Raw genomic sequence first — 18,874 nt, 5'->3', positions numbered from 1 at the left:
CCTCATACTTCAAACATTTCTTTCTTACATTTTCTCTTCTTGTGAACAGTCTTGTTTCCTGCTGCTTGAAGAAGAAAAAGAAACAATCTGTTTTCCAAGCCTTCTTAAGGGTCAACCTCCTCTGTTTTCAAAATTAGTTGTGGGCTAGAAGGTGCAGAGGAACGGAGGGTGGCGTATGGCAGCATGAGCAATCAGCCCAGATCCAAACAGAAAAATTCATGACCTAAATGAAGTATCTCCCTCCAGATGTCAGAACAGTAAATAAATGTTTCATAAACTTTGCTTTCCAGGTCAGCTCCCAGCCATGATTTTATGTTTGTGGTTTAACCCTTACTCTTTAGTGAAAGCAGAACAGTGAGACTGGGCAAGGAGCAGGGATGTGTTCCTGGGCATCCCTATTCTGGGTTGTAGTCGCATCACTGATGCTTCCAGCCAGGAAAAAAAAATGTTCAAGACCGATATCTAAATTTTGAGGATAAGGAACAATCTTACATGTGTTTTCTTTGTAGAAAAGTCTGAGGAAATCACCTCCAAACCCATTGAGAGTACATTCTTGCAGATTTAGCACCCCGGGGCGACAGCAGCCAGCAGTAACTGCCAACTCAACCACTGCTGGTCCTGTGGGAGCCAAACAAATCCTCTGTGAGGTCCAGCCCACCTCCCTTAACACAAGGAAGACCGTATTTTTTACAGCGTAATAGTGGAAAGTAGATGGTTGTGTTGAAGAAGTGAGGACACAAAGTCAAAATTATGTTTGTAGAGCATAAACACTTTTCCAACTTCTTGACCCTTGCAGCTTGTTGGCGCCCTGGGTGCTTCATCTACAGGTGAGGGGAAAAGCCTGTCTCTGCTGCAGCATCCTCAGAAGTGAAGAAACTTTGATTGTACCAGCTAATCCTCTGCTGTTGAGCAAAGATGCCTGGCACCGAGGCTTCGCTGTGTGCAAGATTCATCTGTGTACTCCAAATTGGCCCCTGCCATTTTCGCGGCGCGGGGAACTGTATCATGGCAACCTGTGTCTGAAAGCACAGCCGGAGCTCTCTGTGCCTATTATTAGGAAGCCAAATGGGGACTGCACACCACGCACATTTAAGTAGAGCATGGAGATTGTCAGCAAATTCTGTTAACAAGTGGCAGAATTTATGTGCTCGCGGACTAGTCCCTACATCGGAGATTTATGGCAGTCTCCTTTCACGCTGTGCTGTTGCTGCTGCTTTGCAATTAGAGAGGAGCTGGCATTAAAAACATCTGCTACCCATGTTGGCCCATAGTTGCCAAACTTTTCGCTCTCCTTCTGCCAAGGAGTACCTTGCCAGCAATACCGTTGTGCGCAAATGTTAGCTCCCGAAAGCAATGCTTGCAGACACTGGTGCCACTGAATCAGCACTAATACTGACATTTCACTTAGGAAAGGGGAAGGATTTGTGAGGAAGCAGCACCTCCAGGAGCTTAATTAGCATGGAAGTGCAGAAAAAAATAGCGTTGTCCTACAAAAGAGCACGGTGAGAGGTTATTTCCCATGTTTTCCTGAGACTTCCCAACATCTGTTCTGGATATGTTATTTGGGAACTGGTGGCTCTCTTCCAGGCTGTGGTCCTGCACTGAGGTCCCAACCTGCCAGGGACAAACCAGAGCACACAGAGCCCCAGCATGGGTGTCCCAGGTGCCACCAGAAGGACAAAACCTCCTGCTGTTCCTAGCCCTTTGTCCATCCAGCTGCATTTTTGCGAGCTGTCGTAGGGCTGGTGTCATGGTGAGGTGCTCCAGGTGGGTCAGGGGGTGCACTAAGTGGTGGAGAATCCCACACTGAGGTGAGGTCCTTGTCTGCAGCATCCCAGCATCCTTTCCCCGTGTTTTCACTCTGTTTAAAATGATTACAGGTAGATAAAGGAGTTGTCAACTATTCATTTCCACTCCTCACTCTAATGGTTAGTGATTTTTTGCTGATTGCTTCCTGAGCAACATAAACACCCCACTCTAAGACGTGCAAGACATTTTCAAAGCACAGAAAGAAGAACGGTGGCAAACAGCCAAAAACACTGCATGGGAGTGGTGAGCTGGGGGTGGCAATGCTCGTGAATAACATGAATGCTGACCCTCTCTAGCTTCTAGCTGGGTTTTGGGATGATGGCGAGGGATATTCAGCAGTCAACTGTGGTTTGACCATTGTAGTATGTTATTGATACTGGGGAGCAAGGCACTGGGTAGCTCCATGCTTTGTCAAACTGCAGAATGAAGGGATGTACCATTGGGGTAGAGATGACAATCTGAAACACAAAATCAGTATCCAAAACCACCAACTCTTGAAAGCAACACTCATGCTCAGAAGCATGTACTTAGGCAGGGAATGCGTGGTTGTAGAACCATGACCAAAATATTGTTCTGCTCTCATTTCTGCGAAAAATGCAAATAATGAACACCAGAGTGGAATTTACACATCAATACAGCAGCCTAAAACACTTCTCTGGGAAATGGACTTCCAGAAGAAAAAGTTGTGGTGCTTTTTTCAAATGTAGCTGAATCCTGTTCTTGTATACAAGCTGAAATTTCAAGCTAAAAAGGAGGAGGAATTAAATGTAAATGGTACCAATAGACTCCAAAATTTTCTATGTGCATTTTTTTCTATTCTCCATGGAGCAATGTGTTCCTTCCTCCAGGCAGCATTTAAACTTAGGCTGCCGTCAAGTTTCCCAGCTTGCTATCGGATTTTTTCTCTTTTTATAATTGTTTTGTTTTCTTGTAGTTATCTTTTAGTTTTTTTAACTAATTGAGTCTTTAAAATTTTCTGCAGCTTTATGCTTTATGTAACATTCACTCAATTGCAGAGTTAGACCCTCATTGCATGAGCATCCCCAAGCATAACACTATTTCTAGCTGAGATGAAATTTCCCTTCCACCTGTATCTGCTGGATGCAATAAGTTGGCAAATATAGAAGGTTTTGACCCATGTTAGCACTTTTCTTATTAGCTAAACAAGGATATCAAGCTGATAATATGCATATCAAAAGTTATAAATATGAAAGATGATGCTCAGTATTTTGCATTTTACATCTTTCAGCATAAGAAGGGCTTCAGGCAAGTTTATTATTATTTATTTATACATCAATGGGTTTGGCTGGGCCAGTTGTACTCACCCGAAGGATTTCCTTACTCTTTGAGTAGCCAAGTGTCATGGCATGGGCTGTTTGCAAAGTGGGACCATTTATCTCAATATACAGCTGCAATATGAAACTGTCAATCACTTCTTTTTTTTTTTTCATAGTATATTAACAACATTTCACTTGATCAAAAAGGAGAAAAAGACAATGTCTAACAGCAAGACGGCAAACAGAAGATGTTTTGGGTTGGGGTTGAACCACAGGACTTAAGATACATAGAGATGCTTTTAAATTGAGGGTTAAATCTTTATATGTTTTCTTCCTGTAAGTGCAAAGCTGCAGACTGTATTTTAGGGGGCTGTGAGTAGTTTTGCTGCAGTTGGTTAAATCCAAGCACCGATCAGCAGAGGGCACTGATCTAACAGGAGTTGGAGCAAACTCCATTGTCATTTTACTTCAGCGCAGTCTAAAAGGACCCAAGATTAATCTGTTAATATCCTCTCCTTCCTTTTCCCTCCTATATCAGTGTTAATTGCCAAACAAGTGACAACTTTCTCCAGTATATTATATTGGTACATTATACACTACTGCTGTAGATATGGTTATTTGCAAATTCGCTACAGACTCCTCCACAAACTCGAGAGGTTTTTATGTTGCTTCTGTATGTACAAATACAAATAAATAGAGGCTGCAATTTCTTCTATATCAAATTTAATCTGCATGCTATTTAAAGCAGTCTAAATATTAAAACCAGATTATTGGGATATTCCACAGGAATAATTTTATTTATCACGGTTTACTTTCAAGTAAATTTGTCTACTTCCTTTGGATTTATTTTCCTCCAAAAGAGGCATTCCTCTCAGGATTACAGTATTTTTTTTTAAACCTATGCATTCACAACCGTATTTAAGAACTGGTTGTCAGCTGGGCTGATAAATGCAATCATGACTGAGATGTGGCAGAAACAGTGATCATAAACCTGGCCGCATAAAGCACCCCTGTAAACTGACTTAAATGGAGAGGAAAAGGCCAGGAGGGTGGTGTGGGGGTGAAGGAGATGGCAAAGAGGGGCACAAGCTACTCGTAGTGTTTCCCCAGATCCAAGGGCAGAATGAACCTCCAGAGCAAGGGGTGACGGCAGCTGCAGAGAGGGTTGTAGACAACCCAGCCTCGGCAGAAGGGATGAAGGCTGGCGTGTCTGGAAATTGCTCTGACAGCCAGGGCCCAATAAAATTTTAATTTGAGAAATGAACCTGTTCTAAACTTTGAGAGTCAAGCCCTGCAGCTTTTACTTGGGCAAGATTTTTGCTAAGATAAATGAAAACAGACTGAAGGAGTCTGACAGTAGCCAGTGGGCAAGCCCCTGTCTTGTGTCTGGCAAATAACCCTTTGTAGCCCCGACCTGTGTCACAACGTTGGGGTCAAGGAATACATATCAGTTTGGTGGACACGTATCTTGAGTGTCAAAACATTATTTAAAGCCTTTCAGCTTGAACAAAGGGCAGTTTTATTAAGTTAGTCTCAGAAGCATTGGTATCGTATTTCTATTGCCTTTTATGAATTAGTCTTACTAAAAAGCATTAAAGCAAATGTAACTATATCCTGCAGAATTTCCTGAGATCTGGCTTGTTCATTGTTTTCTGGAAGAGTTTTGAATGAAAAAAAAAACCAAACAAACTATTGCTGAAGGTGCAATTTAGAAGTTTACTGAACATTACGGCCCAAAACAGAAAACAGATCTCAGTCTAAGGTAATTGGTATGAAAACCCAAAATGAAGCCCAAATGAAGACACAGGACCACTAAAGACAGCCCTTCTTGCTGTTCCCCAATCACTGCCACAGAACAATTAAAATGGGAAAATCTCTTGACTGGCTGGAAAGGGCTTACCCACTCCTCCCCCCCCTCCAATATATGTTAAAAGCAGCATGTTTAGTATTTGTTTTGGGAAAATCCTGACTAAATACAGATTGTACTGTTAGGAGTCAGCAACTAATTATCAGTTAGGGACTTGCCTATCTAACTTTGTAGCCAGCTTCAACAGACTACCAAATTAGTGCTATCTCAACTGAAGACAGATGTCCACTTAATATGTTCAAACTGATCAGTCCAATCAACATTATTTTTAAATATAGATGTAGCATCTTCCCATTTGATGGGTAGTGCATCTTTGTGAGCCCTAACCCCTTTTTTTTAAATGCGGTATTCATATTGCATGGTCACTCCATCAAATATTTTTTCAATGTAAAATGGTTTAAACTTAAGTTTTGGGCCCAATTCTGCTGGCCTTTTCCTCATTGTGTTCTGCTCTATCCCATCAATATGAAGAAGGCTAGATTCTGTGCTTAATTATATTTTGCATGTGGCTTAGCAGTGCCCATCTGACAGATAAAGCTTATTCATAACAGTGAATGTTAAGCAGAATCTGGCCTCAGTTCAAGCTGGGGTGTAAAAGGTCAGGCTTAATCTGGGGTGGCTTTCTGTTTTGTTTGCTTGATTTAGTCCGGTTTAGCAAATGCCTAAAAAGAATTTCATAAACTGAATTAGGTCATCTCAAGTGGTGTCAGTCAAAGTGGGCTGCCCGGAAAAATCCCTGATTTTAAGCTGTGTTTTAGCTTATTCATGGCAAAAGGATACAGCTGAGATTTTCTGCTGCGTACAGCTGCCATTGGGCACTCGTTCTGTCCGTGAATCTCTGCCCGGCTCAGGTCCTATTGCAGGATCTGATCTGTACTGACCCTGCCAAAAGTGTATGCAAGTCATCTCCTAACTTATATTTACATATTAAATTAATGTACGAGAAGCATTTAGTCCACCTGTTTAATGCTTGAGCAGAAAAATGAACGTAGCTGCTACAGCTGCATGTTTAATCCTGAAGAAAAGAGATGTGTGGGAGATATTTAGCAGATAAGACAACTACTGTGGAAAGCAAAACAGTTCTGTACGTCTGAGCCCAGCAGCTGCAGGAAATGAAACACGTCACTTTACCCGTGACCCAAAGAGGAGAGAAGAACTGGGTGTTTCAGGTGTGGGAGACCATCCCAGTGGAAGGGCCAGATGGGAGGGAGAGCAAGCCCAAGCGAGCGTTGAAGTGCCCTTCTTCCATATGCAATTATGATCTAAAAGGAAATCTAAGAAGGAAAGAATAGAAGGGAGGAAGGGAGGAATTAATTTTACAGATACTGTACTAATGACACCGAGCTAGGAAACTCAGGAGGAGCTGTTCAAAGAGGTCTTTGCTCTGGGATTACATTGCTAGGAGCTCTGGGGGAGGAGTACGGCATCAATCACCTGCAGTGACCAGGGCAGAAAATTCACCAAGGTCTTCGTTCTTACTGCGCTTGGTTTCCTTAAAAAAATAAGTTAGTTTTCCTCACAGGCCGTACTGCCATTTCACAGAAAGCAAAGATACAGCCAGGAATAATTGCTTTAGCCTTTAGTTTTGAGTGGAGTTTTTTCTTTTCCTCTGCCAAGCAAATAGAAAAAGCGCTTGTACTAGTTTAACATATACTACTATCTAAGACGAAGAAAAATTCAATTGAGGTGAAGATAACTTTATTCCTGCCACCAAAGAAAAATATATATTTGATCCAATCTATGCTAAACTTTTTTTTGCAGTTCTTGAGAAATACCCCCCAAAAAATCTATATATCACACTCTCGGCCAGTGCTTGATGACATTAGCCTTCAGTTTTTACCTCTGTTGTCTTGCTAACAACAACAAAAAAGGCAGAGTGTAGGCTTATGTACCAGTAAAGGTAGAGCAGCAGAGTTCCCATGCACCTCATTTTACAATTTGCTTTGACATGAAGTGAGAAATAACTGAGCACAACCTTTACTACAATAATTGGATTTTTGCCATCAGGAAAAGCTTGTTACAATTGTGTCCTCTGAGAAATAATACACTTTTTAGGTTTAGTTTTATAGAATCCATTCTCTGCAACCTTACAGGGCTCAAATTCCAGCGAGAGAGATGCGATGGCTGGATCCTTCCCCACCTCAGTCAATAATCTGTCATCGTTCTGTCAATAGCGTTGGGTGGTTTACACCACCACAGCCTAAAAATCATTTTGTGATACACTTCTTAAAAACACAGACTAATTTTAGAGAGGTCTCCTTTGTCTTCCTCTTTTTTTTTTACTTTTTTGTTGTTGTTGTCATTGCTTCAGGTCATACTTTTTTGCTAGTGATTTTTCTCCCTCCATGAAACTTCCTTGAAGAATTATGAAAAAATATACTTAATTATAAAATCTGCATGGATATTGCACCTGGAAACATGTCAGTTAGTTAGGCTATAAGGGTCAGAGCCTAAGGATGAGTGGGCTTTGTGAGCTGGGGGTAAAAGTTCCTTCAGTTTTAGGATCTCAAGTGTTTTAAAATCACCTCCGTCATAGGCTCTCCCAACCCAATTATATGCACCTCATTAATCAGGTATGTAATTTCATAGATTTCACTACTACCACAAAGTTCAGCTTTAGTATAAACATTGATTATTATCTACTGTTCTTTCAAGGACTATTTTTGCCATTCTCAAAACTGCGGTTGAAGCTGAAACGAAACTCATAGAAACATCCTGGTTTGAGGTGGAGCGGAGCCAACCTTCTGTGTGGTGAGGGAGGCCCTTGCTCATCCGTGTTGCCAACCTGCTTGTTTACCCAATGGAGAGGTCCCACCTGTGGGGAGGCGTGGATAGGTCAGGTGACCCAAACTGACCAATAGGGTGTTCCGTCCCATCTGCCATGCTCAGTATAAAAGCTGAGGGACCAAAGGGCCAAGATTCCTTCTTCGATGGCCTGGTCTCTTGGATGACTCTGTTTCTTCAATAACTGATGTCCAAGAAGGACCCTGGCAGCTCGCTTGCCTTTGATCCTAATCAGTGTGTTCCAGAATCCAGTTCTGGAGCCCAGTCTGGGACTTCTGCAGTACCTGCTGGTGACATCTTCCTGGGAGCTTGGTATGGTTTTGTGTATATATATCTCTATATAGTATCTCTTTCACTATTTCCATTCTATTTTATTATTAATAATTCATTGAAGTATTTTAGTGGTTTATAAACTCATAAATCTCTTTGAGCTTGGTATGGTTTTGTGTATATATATATCTATATAGTATCTCTTTCACTATTTCCTTTCTATTTTATTATTAATAGTTCATTGAAGTATTCTAGTGGTTTATAAACTCATAAATCTCTTCGCCTCTCTTCTTCCTCTCCTTGGAGGAAGAGGTGGGGGAGAGCATCTGTCATCTCGTTGTTGGCCAAAGTGGCCCAAACTGTGACAACTTAAAAAAAAAAAAATCAAAATTTGTTGCTTCAGATTTTGTGATTGTCCACATCTATACTCTTACCAAAATTGCTAATACACTCTCCAAAACTGAGTTACGAGTAGTAAAAAAACACATATTAACAAATACTCTATTAGGATTGTGTTATTAGTTACAATAATACGCTCTCCAGAACTGAGTTATGAGTGGTAAAAAAAAAAAAAAACATATTAAAAAATACTCTATTAGAATTGTGTTATTAGTTACATTTTAACTCTTCTAAAATGATAATACTTAGGAGGCTATTGTGGTAAGGTTTGGATTACTGTTTTTAAAAATAAGTAGTAAACTATTTCACTTAGAAATAAGACTGCTGTGTGCAAGGAGTTAATGGAGCTACTTGATGTATGTGAGGTGAGGGATTAAAATCTGACTGCAAGGTCCTGTTGGGACAATGGGCTATAATAGCTTAGGGAAGCATGAAAAGTCAGTGGAGAATGCAAATGCTTCAGTCTCTGCCACTGCAGTCTCTCTGTCTTTGGGGTGCCATTTTGGCCAAGGAACGGATCAGCAGAGACAACTCCAAAACAGCCCTTTCTTTAAGGAAAGCAATCCCAGAAAAATCTGGTTGTATAGAAACAACTGGGATGACTTCAACAGCTGTACTATCTGTACCTGTGGGGACATAGCTACTGTACTATCCATGCAAAGGAATCCATCCAGATGATTTCAACAGCTGTACTATCTGTACCTGTGGGGACATAGCTGCTGTACTATCCAAAGGAATCCATCCGTTCAAGACTAGTATTAGAGTACCAGAAGGGAGAAGACCTGAGATGGATCTCCAAAAGAACCAACAGGAGCATAGCATGTGAACATCACTGCTGATGAACTGTTCACACCTCCAATATATACAGCAGATTGTCTCTTCAGTGTCATCAGGACTAAGTATCATCTAAGGAATAATTCTATTTGAGAAAACTATATCCACAAAATTAAAATTATATGGTGTATTCTTAGACTTTCCTAAAACTCTCTGTAAACTGTCTGCTCCTTGAAACCTTTGGATTTCTAGACTTTCCTAAAACTCTCTGTAAACTGTCCACTCTCTGAAATCTACAGCCGTCTAACAGAGTGAATCTGATGATACACATATCACGTTCACACCTCTTCCCTTTGGAGTCAACAGCAAATAGCTCCCATTGGCATTAACAGGAACAAGATTGGGCCTTGAATTATTAAACAGAGAGAATAATAGGAACCTGTTTTACTTAAATATAACCAATGTGAGATTGGAAGTGTGAGGTGGTAGTAACGAGCCATTTTGAATAGAAGGAGATGCATATTAAGTTAAAGTGCCTTGTACTCAAAGTCAATCTGAATTTACTTCAGACTTTGCATAACCTTCTCCTCAGTGCTATACAAATGTCTTGATAGACTCATTAAAATCTGGAAAACGGAAGAGAAAATCATAAGATCAGAGACTCATGAAAGACCTGAAATAAAAACCTATAACTGAAGTGTGAAGTTACAGAGCGGATCAGCGAGAATTTTAAGTTTCAATTTCTTTCACTTTGTGGGTTTATCACCTACTGTTACTTCAGCATTTTTATGTAGTGGAACATACACATTACAACCTATGTATTCAGACTTCTTTTTGCAAGGTCTTCGCTCTGCCATTCTACTTGTGTTGCTCACGCTGAAGACTCCTATGATGTCTTTGACAGAAGACCCAACAGAAGTAAGTCTGTGAGAAATAATGATTCTTGCATGCTCCTTTCAATGCGTTACTTGGAGGTTGAAGACTGAGAGTACTCTGATTTGTAGGAATCCCTTAAGAGCTAAATGGCCATCTCTCCCTTCTAGAAATAAATTGCAAATGCAATTTTCCTTGTCAGGGGATGTGCATTAATTCCTTTTTCAGAAAGCTCTTCTGATTTGCTGCTAAACCCCACATCTCCTGAATATGTATTTCATCTACCTGTTCTTGTTTACCTCCAAAGGGAGAACTGGCAGCATTTTATTCACTGCTACACAACCAAGCCAAAATTGTTTACTCATATTTTCTGTACCACTGAGGTTAAAACTTGGCTCTTATCCTTAAGGGTACCTTGAAATGTGACTTTTATTCTGATGAAAGATTTTTTGGTTGAAACTCCTATTTACACCCCAATTTGATAGAGAAAAATTGAGATTTTCCTTATCGTGATTGTACAGTATGAAACAAATTGCTTCAGATTATGATTCCCTCCACTTTAAATTGTTCCATTGTTTAGACTAGAGCTGGCTGACACTTTCTTCATTTATCTTTCGTAGACTAACGCTGCAGTGGACATATTCGAGGCATTAGGCTGGTGCTGATTTGTCAACCTTGACCTTCTGCCACATTAGCTCATTGCAAACCTGACACTCTTCATTTCTCAGCCGTAGATTTTTTTTTTCTGAGCCAAGATTAGCCACCACTGCTTATGTGACAGATATACGGACAAATATCAAAAGTTGACAATGTTTTCTTTTTCACATTGGATCCCTATTCACCAACTTGTGCTGTATATTAGAAACATATCTCATCATTCACCACTCATAACAAAATTTATTTGCTATTCGTGTTAAGTCTGATCTATTTTATAGACTTTGTCTGGCTTAATAGCAGCTTTTACACAATAGATCAGACTGTGCTTGAAATGAGCCATTGAAATTAGCAGTGAGTTCTTGCTGCTTGGTTATCAGAACTTGTCTATGTTGGATATGTTGGTGGTTTCTTCCAAAAATTGGCTCCGGTCAACTTTATATAAATAGATATATATAAAAAGCTTCACATTAGGAAAGGATTACGGTTACTGGAAATGAAATCTGAGGAAGCAGGCTTGCAAGTTTGCAGCTAATACAAGTGTGTGAGTCCTTCCCTGAGTGCTGGAAGTTGATCCCATGTTCACTTTAAATTGCACAAAACTAAGCCCTGTTTCAAAGCCACTGGAAGAGGCAGCTAGCTTGGTCTCATCAGCATTTTTTTTCACCAGGAAACTGGCCTCACTTCTTTACAGTTTCTTGCAAACTTTGCATGTTCAAATGTTGGACCTAATTTGGGTCCTAACAAATTCTCACAGCAGTTATATGTTTTAAAGGACTGAGGTGTGACTCCCACTAAAAGTTGCCTCCAGTTTCCTTGTGGGTAGGAAAAAAAGGCACTATTGCAGAAACAAATAAGCAAAATCCACAGTGACACTCCTCACAGTTAGGGACAGTGGTCTCCCAGATCACTTCATTTTCATCTCTTGATGTTACTCACAAACCTTTAAAGACACTACTGCTCGAAAGGAAGGTCTCAGATTGTGCAAAGCCGATGCAATTGGGAATCAGCTGCTGAGGGAAAATGAAAACAAAGGTGCTGATTGCAAGTGGTGGGAGAAATGAGACTAACCTCATCCCATCAGGGAGATTTACCCGTGGCGTTGGCTCAGCTGCTGTATGGAGAGGAGCTCTTGGAGGAGAGGGAGGTCTGTGGCACCCTTCGCTCATCACTGAACCCACTTGCAGCTGCTCGACTGGCAGATGTGCTGGGTTTAATGGGTGAATCACAGCTGCATCTCTGAAAATGCAGTACACAAGACTCAGCTCTGTGCTGTTAAATGCTGATGTCTCACTTTCAGTTTGCAGATTATTTTTCTTTTCAGTTCTTTAGAAATGTTTTGGTTAAGTTGGTTCTTTCTTTTTTTTTTTTGTCCTGTGTTTGTAGACATCTTTGTGAGCCAGTGGACTTATGTGCAGTTATTCAAGTAGAGCTCAATAAAATAGTTGAAGTAATGCAGTCTTTAACTGAATAACACTCCCATTGAAGTCAATGAGAATTTAATATGTTTAAATACCACAGAATGTAGCCCTAAATTTAGTTAAGTTGAGCATTGCAAGAAACTTAAATCAGCCATGTAGTCCTTAGGAAGCCTTTTTTTTTTTCCCCTAGGATAAGCATTGTGTTTTGTATGGTAATAGACATCCAAAATGAAAATAAGGGTCACCTCCTTTAACTTGGACTGTGTCATAGATTATTTACCTTTATGGTACTTTGTCTCTTGGTGTAGGCTGATCTGACAAAACGTAACCAGATGTAATGACAACTTCTCTTCACTGACTAAAAGTTACAAAAATAGAACAATCTGCCTTTGAAATGCTTGAATTTTTAAAATTCTTTTAACAACACTCTTGACCTGCACTGTCTTGCAAATTCCTAGACTTCTGCAAGTAAATGTCATGAAATGAGCTACAGCTGTTCACGAGTGTGGGGATTTCAGTGGCATTATCCAATACCCAAGATACCATCATTGATTTTTCCTTTTCTTGAGTGGCAGTGACTAGTATTATTTGCTTCACAGTCTATGGGGAAAAAGTAAAACTATAAGATAATGAAATTTTGGTGGAGTTACTGTGAGTAAGTGTGAAGCCAGGAATAAATCTCAGATTGGAGCCAGGACCTTGTGCTTGACTGAATTTGAGCAATGAATTGGAACAAGGAGTTACTGTTGCTACTTTTAGGGTAGCCTTTTGTAATTATGGCTCTTGTATATGAATAGAGAGTTAACCTTTTTTTCACTGTTTGTGTTATTGCTATTCTTAGGGATTGCTAGATGCCAAATAAAACCTGCCAAGCTCTTGCCGTCTTGTTCAGATAAAGAAGAAAGAATGTCTGCCCTTGGCCAATCACAACTAATAAAGGAAGGTCAGTAAGATGATCAGGAAAGATTTGAGTGAATCAGGAAACAATTGGCAGTTTAGAACACCCAAAAATCAGACTGACTTTCAGATGGCACAAGGCCTGGACATGTCCAGAAGATGAGTTTCTCATGACTCTGCAATTACCACGACAATAAAGTGTTGATCTTTATCAAGCCTTGAGCTATCTCCATAATCTCCTTCCCTGACTGCTAAGCTCTCTGAGCAAACCCTACAGTGAAGGTGACAGAAAAGTAATGTTTTCAAACTTGCTTGGAGAAGGATCTTTCTCACTCAGCACCGCAAGCTGGGGAGGAGGTCATACTCACCATTTTTTTGTCATCAGTGGAGCCCAGACTTCACCCTACTGCTGGAGCAGGAGAAAGCTGCTATTATCTGATAGCTGCTTGTTTGCACGTAGTGGGAAGTGAGAGTGATAATTCTTCTCAAGAGCACTTCACATCTTTTCTTTTTTTTTTTTTTCCCTAGCTCCAAACTACATAACATATTAATCTTTATTGCCATTTTATTCCATGTAAGACATAGATGAGGCCCTGTGATGTTTTACTCATCTTGTACTACAGCAACTGTAATTTACATCAAGAGTTGCAAATTGCCAGACAACTGGAAATAGCGTGAAGTAAATGCTTCCTAAAATGCCTTAATATAAGAGCTAATAGCTATAATGTTTGTTTCTTGTAACTCAGTTCAGTCTAAACTGATAGTTAATTGGATTGTCATACGTAACATGGATAAGTATTCAAACATGTCTAAACTTCATAAAATCGCCCGTACAGAGAGAAAGACAGTATTAGAGCAAAATCAAACCCAAACTTTTAAGCATGTTTCCACAGCAAGCTCTATAAGCACTTTTGCTGATCTGCATGAAACCTGTGCAATTTAAATGCCATTATTCTTTTTTGTCAATGTGCAGGCAAATTCTAGTACGAGTGGAAAACCTAAAAATATTAAGTTTACTTAATAAAACCTATTAAAATGGGTGGCATGAAACTGAATTATTTCAAGTGGAATATATACACCGGGGAAAAGCAAGATCTTGAATATTCACATTACAGCTCATTGAAAAGGCAATGGGCTATGCAACAAGATTGACAACAAAGGGAAAAATGATGAGGAAAATTGCCTTACTTATCTGCTAGAGTGCTCTTGACTGCCAACTGTAATTTTATGGTTCATTATATAAAAAAATACCATTAATGTTAGTACTTGTGTATCATAATCATGCGAAGAAGGGAAAAAGTTCATTGAAATGTGCTCCATTTTTAATCAAGACACTATAATTGTGTGTTTTTCAGGCATCATCAATTTCCATCAATTTTTCTGCTGCAAAAATAATGTGCTGCTATAGTTCTTCCAAAGGTCAATTCCTGCATGAGGTACATTGACTGCAGGGATGTAAACTGTAAATAAACAGCAGCATAATTTATCTTCTCTGATATTACTTGATTCATCATGAGCTTTAAGTTGATAAGTGAAGAAAATGGAATCGCTGGTTTTAAATTCCGTGGTGCATCAGGTAACTTAGAAATTACAGGAATTTCGGTTATATAAATGTTGTTATATAAAATGTCAGGCAACAGCCAATATTAGCATTGCAGAGCCAATATTACATAGCAAATGTATCTGTCAACCTATCTGTGTGCCTTCAGTAGTTTTGAAAATCAGAGAAGAGATAAAATTGTCTGAAACAATGGCAGGCTCCGCGCTGCGATGTGCTGCATTCCTTATGGATTCACCATCTCAAAACAGCTTTGACATTGGAAGATAAGGGTTCCTGGCAGCTAAGGGGGAACAGTGATGTTACTAACCCAAACACCCCATCTGATTTCTTCTTTTTTTTAGAAATTCAGTGAAATTCAGTGAAAACACCCCATCTGATTTCTTTTTTTTTTTTAAAAAAAGAAGACACAGGGAAATTTAGTGACACTAAATTAGAATATACAGAAAGTTTTGTGCTGAACAAGTTTTCTGAATTAATGTTTGTATTATTCCAGTTTGATACCAGGGAACAACTCTACAGGAGGGCCTCAATCCCAGAGTGGAGGAGAGTCCCTATTCCAAGGACTGCCTTCTCGACAAAATAGAGGTGATTCCCAGATGATATTTTCCTAGCTAGGGGATGCTCAGACTGACTTTATTCCATGACTCCGTGATTGAGACTGACCTTGATCAATAACTGCTCTTTTCTCCTGGGAATGTGCTCTGAGTTTTGAAGCCAGGGCATGTTAAATCTTGTTTAGAACTCACAACTGGCCAGCGAAGTACAAAGAGTTCGTGGTAGATATTTTATTCAGGTTTTTCAAGGCTCTTTTTCATCTTCTGGTGAAGATGTGCTGTATGGGCACTCTCTGTTGTAGCTGATCCTCTATCCTGTTGAACACCTTTCCTTCTTACAGAACTACCACCAGCATTTATTTTCATGCTCACTCTTGTAATCTCATTCTAAATTTCTTGCAGCACAATCGATGCCTGAGACTGAGGGCATCTCTCCGCAGAGGCTCAGTGCTGCCTTTCCACCCCAACAGAGAATCCCAAAGGCACCAAGTCCCTGTTGTCCATGCCAGGCTCCCTGGGGACCCCCCAGAGCTGGTCACAGCACCAGATCCCCCTGAGCAAAGCAAGGAAGGCAGCTTTATTTTCTGTTAGCCTTATAGACTACTTAGTCACAGCTCTTGTTGCCTCCTGTGAAAGGAGCAGTGCTTCACACCACAGCCAGAAAGAAACACATTTTCTGTCCATGCTTCATCTTGTAAAAGATACCACTCCTTAAGTAAAGCAAGAAAAGCGAGGTACAGTAGAAATGGCTTTTGCTGGGTAGCTGATATTAGGGCAAGCAGATCATAAAACCAGCATTACTTGGATGATATATTTGTGTAGTATTTCAACTGTACTAGCGTAATACGCTATCAGACTTGTGTTGCTTTGATGATGTATTATTTGATAAAATAAGGTCAGCTGTCAAAAACCCATTCCGGTGTCTGAGGCGCTCAAAGTTTTGTTGGGGGAAAAGAAGCAGCAAAGTTCACTTTATTCCTAAAGAGAGCATTCCTCACTGTGGTGAAGTGAGGGATGGTAGGAGTGATGCTGAGAGGCTTCACGGAGGCTGACAAGCCCTCCAGAGATCCCATCACGTAGCCAAGGCCATAAGGCACAGGGAACAAAGTGTGATGTTTGCTGCCAACTGGAACCTCTCCTGCAGCTCAGCCATAGGCCTGAAATAATACACGTATTTATGCCTATTTTCAGATTAACATCACTGTACACTAACACCTTTGAATTGGGACCATCCCTCAGCGGATGCTGAGCAGCAGAGCAGTAAGTGGTGGAGGAACCTCTCCCTTCTCCTGCCCCCAGCAGAAGTGAGTGTCTGGGAGAAGGACTTCGCAAATCTCACTGTAAAAACATGGCATTATTCATAGCATATGATTAGTCTTTCATGCTTTCCTTGTTATAAATATGTAACACATGCTACAGTGCAGAATGTGATAATATATTCTAACGTGATCTTTAATGCTGATATTTAAAAACCTGTTCCTGAATATGCACAGTTTAAATTTCACATGAATGTACATCTACAATTTTTCCTGTTTCAAAGCATGAAGCCTTTTGAACGAGAAGTAGGTTTTATATCAATCCATTTTTACCCCTGTCTTCAGCTCATCTATCTACAGCTAAATATTTTCTTCATCTTCCACAGAAAAAAAATGAATTATTCTTAAGCGAAGTGTGCTGCAGCGTGCGTGTGTGTGTGTTTGTTGGTAAGTCAAAATACAAACACTGGGAGAAGATATTCTCATTTGTTTTCCGTTCCAGTTTTTAAGTGATATGTTAGGAAGCAATCATAATAAAGAGGAGCTGAAGGAGCTGAAGAAATTATTTCTCAGTTAGACAGCAGCCTGCTGTTATCTCTAATCTAAGAGGCACTGGATAGAGGTCATCTTCTGATCAATGAGGTGAATTTAATTTTATGATGCTGAAAACAGACAGAGAATGGTACAATCAAGTGCTTTCAAAGAGAAAGAAGCAGCAGTTGGAGAGTGATGGAAGAACCATAACAAAAATAAACAGATTTATTGTGATACATAGCCTGTTTTACAAGGACTCTGTAGTGCAGAAAGAGAATGTTACTCGACTTTAGCACCCCAGATATACAGAGTATTGCCAAGACTTATAATAATTTTACCTGCCCAGGATGGTCTTCTGGACAAATAGGGTCAACACAGTGCACTGCCACGTTCAAAGATTATCTCTCATAAGGGATAAGCAATTTGGTTTCTAAGCTGAACAGTTAAGCATGTCATGGGACTTTCAGGAATCCCCATGCACAAGGAGTGTGGGCAGCTTTTCTCTTTCACAGTGTCCAGAAACTCCAAGAGAACCAAGTGTCTCCCATGTGGACGGGCTCTGGCTGGTGGTGGGATTTGCCAGTATTTTGCTTTTCAAGTGGAATTTGATTTGGCCAGGTTTTGCTCTCAGTGCTGTCTGATAAGACTTTGGGTCATGGAACAATATGGATTGCAATGGCTGGTTAAAATGTTTGCTGCTGAAGTTTTATGATTAGTTTGGAATATAAAGCATGGATGTGCTGTCACGGTAATTGAGAAATTATGGGGTGTATGAAACATCCTGTGCCATAGGTGAGCCTTAAACAGTGTCTGCTCTTCCATTCAAGAACTGGGGAAAGGGATGGAGCATTCATTGTGGTTTGGAGAGCTGGGTTACAAATTACTGTCTGGCAGGAACTTAACAATACTTTCCTACAAAAATACTGAATTTCACAACAAGAACAATTGTCTGTTTGAAACTATCCGCCGTGTAGCAATTTGGGTAATTTTCACAAGAAGCAGCAAGATAACCAATATTGATTAAATCATGTAGATGACCAAGAGGAAAAGGTTGCTAAAATATAGAAAAGGATAAAGAGATCTGAGAAATATATGCAATTGTGTGTCTGTCACAGTGTAGCAGGACATTTCTGAGTGTCTGATTAGTATTTGTGTTTGATTTGTTGATTGGAAATCAAAGTTGGACTGGAAATATTCCTTGATTAATGTTTTAAGAGTGACATTAGAGACCTGCACTTGTATCCCATTGAATTGTGGATGGAACAGTGCTGCTCAGCCAATGGTGGCAATGAGCAAATGGTCACGTACTTTCATAAAGCAGTGGAATAAAACTTTCATAAATCAATGGAATAAAACAATAAAGAAGAGGAACCTAAAATGGCAGAGCAGCAGCGTGCAAAGGAACCCAGAATTTTAATTGATCTGCTGCTGTTGTGTCTATTGGAGGGTGTGTAAAGGTGAATTCTTCTGCTAGCAATAAAATGTAGAAGCAACTTTTTACATTTTTTTATGCCTCATCCAAAAATACGGCCTTCTGCATGTTTATGTTTGAAAAGATAGTGTTTTCCCCAAGCAGCAGAGCTTACTTTTCATCAGACTATATAGCAGAGGTGGTTTTTTTTTTTTTTTCAAACCTTGCAAACTATCTGCGCTGATGGAAAGCTAAAGAGAGCCCTTGCTGTCAGCATGGATTAATCTGGAATTCCCTGGCATCTTCAGATCCTTGTGCATCAAAACACTAGTTTGCATCAAAAGTTTGAACAGTGATTCAAAGTATTCATGAGTTCAGAAAACTACAAGAGCGAATGAACTAAAATGCCTCCAATTTCTATGGCTTGCAAACTTCAAAAACTGTAATTGTGCTGGAAGTCTTTGATCTCAATATTACTCCTCTCTTGCCTTTGAAGTCAGAAGCGTGGGGCTATTGCAGTGGGATCCTCAGGT

The sequence above is a fragment of the Calidris pugnax genome, unplaced genomic scaffold, assembly GCF_001431845.1.
Source record: "Calidris pugnax isolate Ruff unplaced genomic scaffold, ASM143184v1 scaffold81, whole genome shotgun sequence".
In the NCBI taxonomy this organism is placed as follows: domain Eukaryota; kingdom Metazoa; phylum Chordata; class Aves; order Charadriiformes; family Scolopacidae; genus Calidris; species Calidris pugnax.
The sequence above is the reverse complement of the archived record's forward strand: the minus strand, read 5'-3'. Positions refer to the sequence as shown.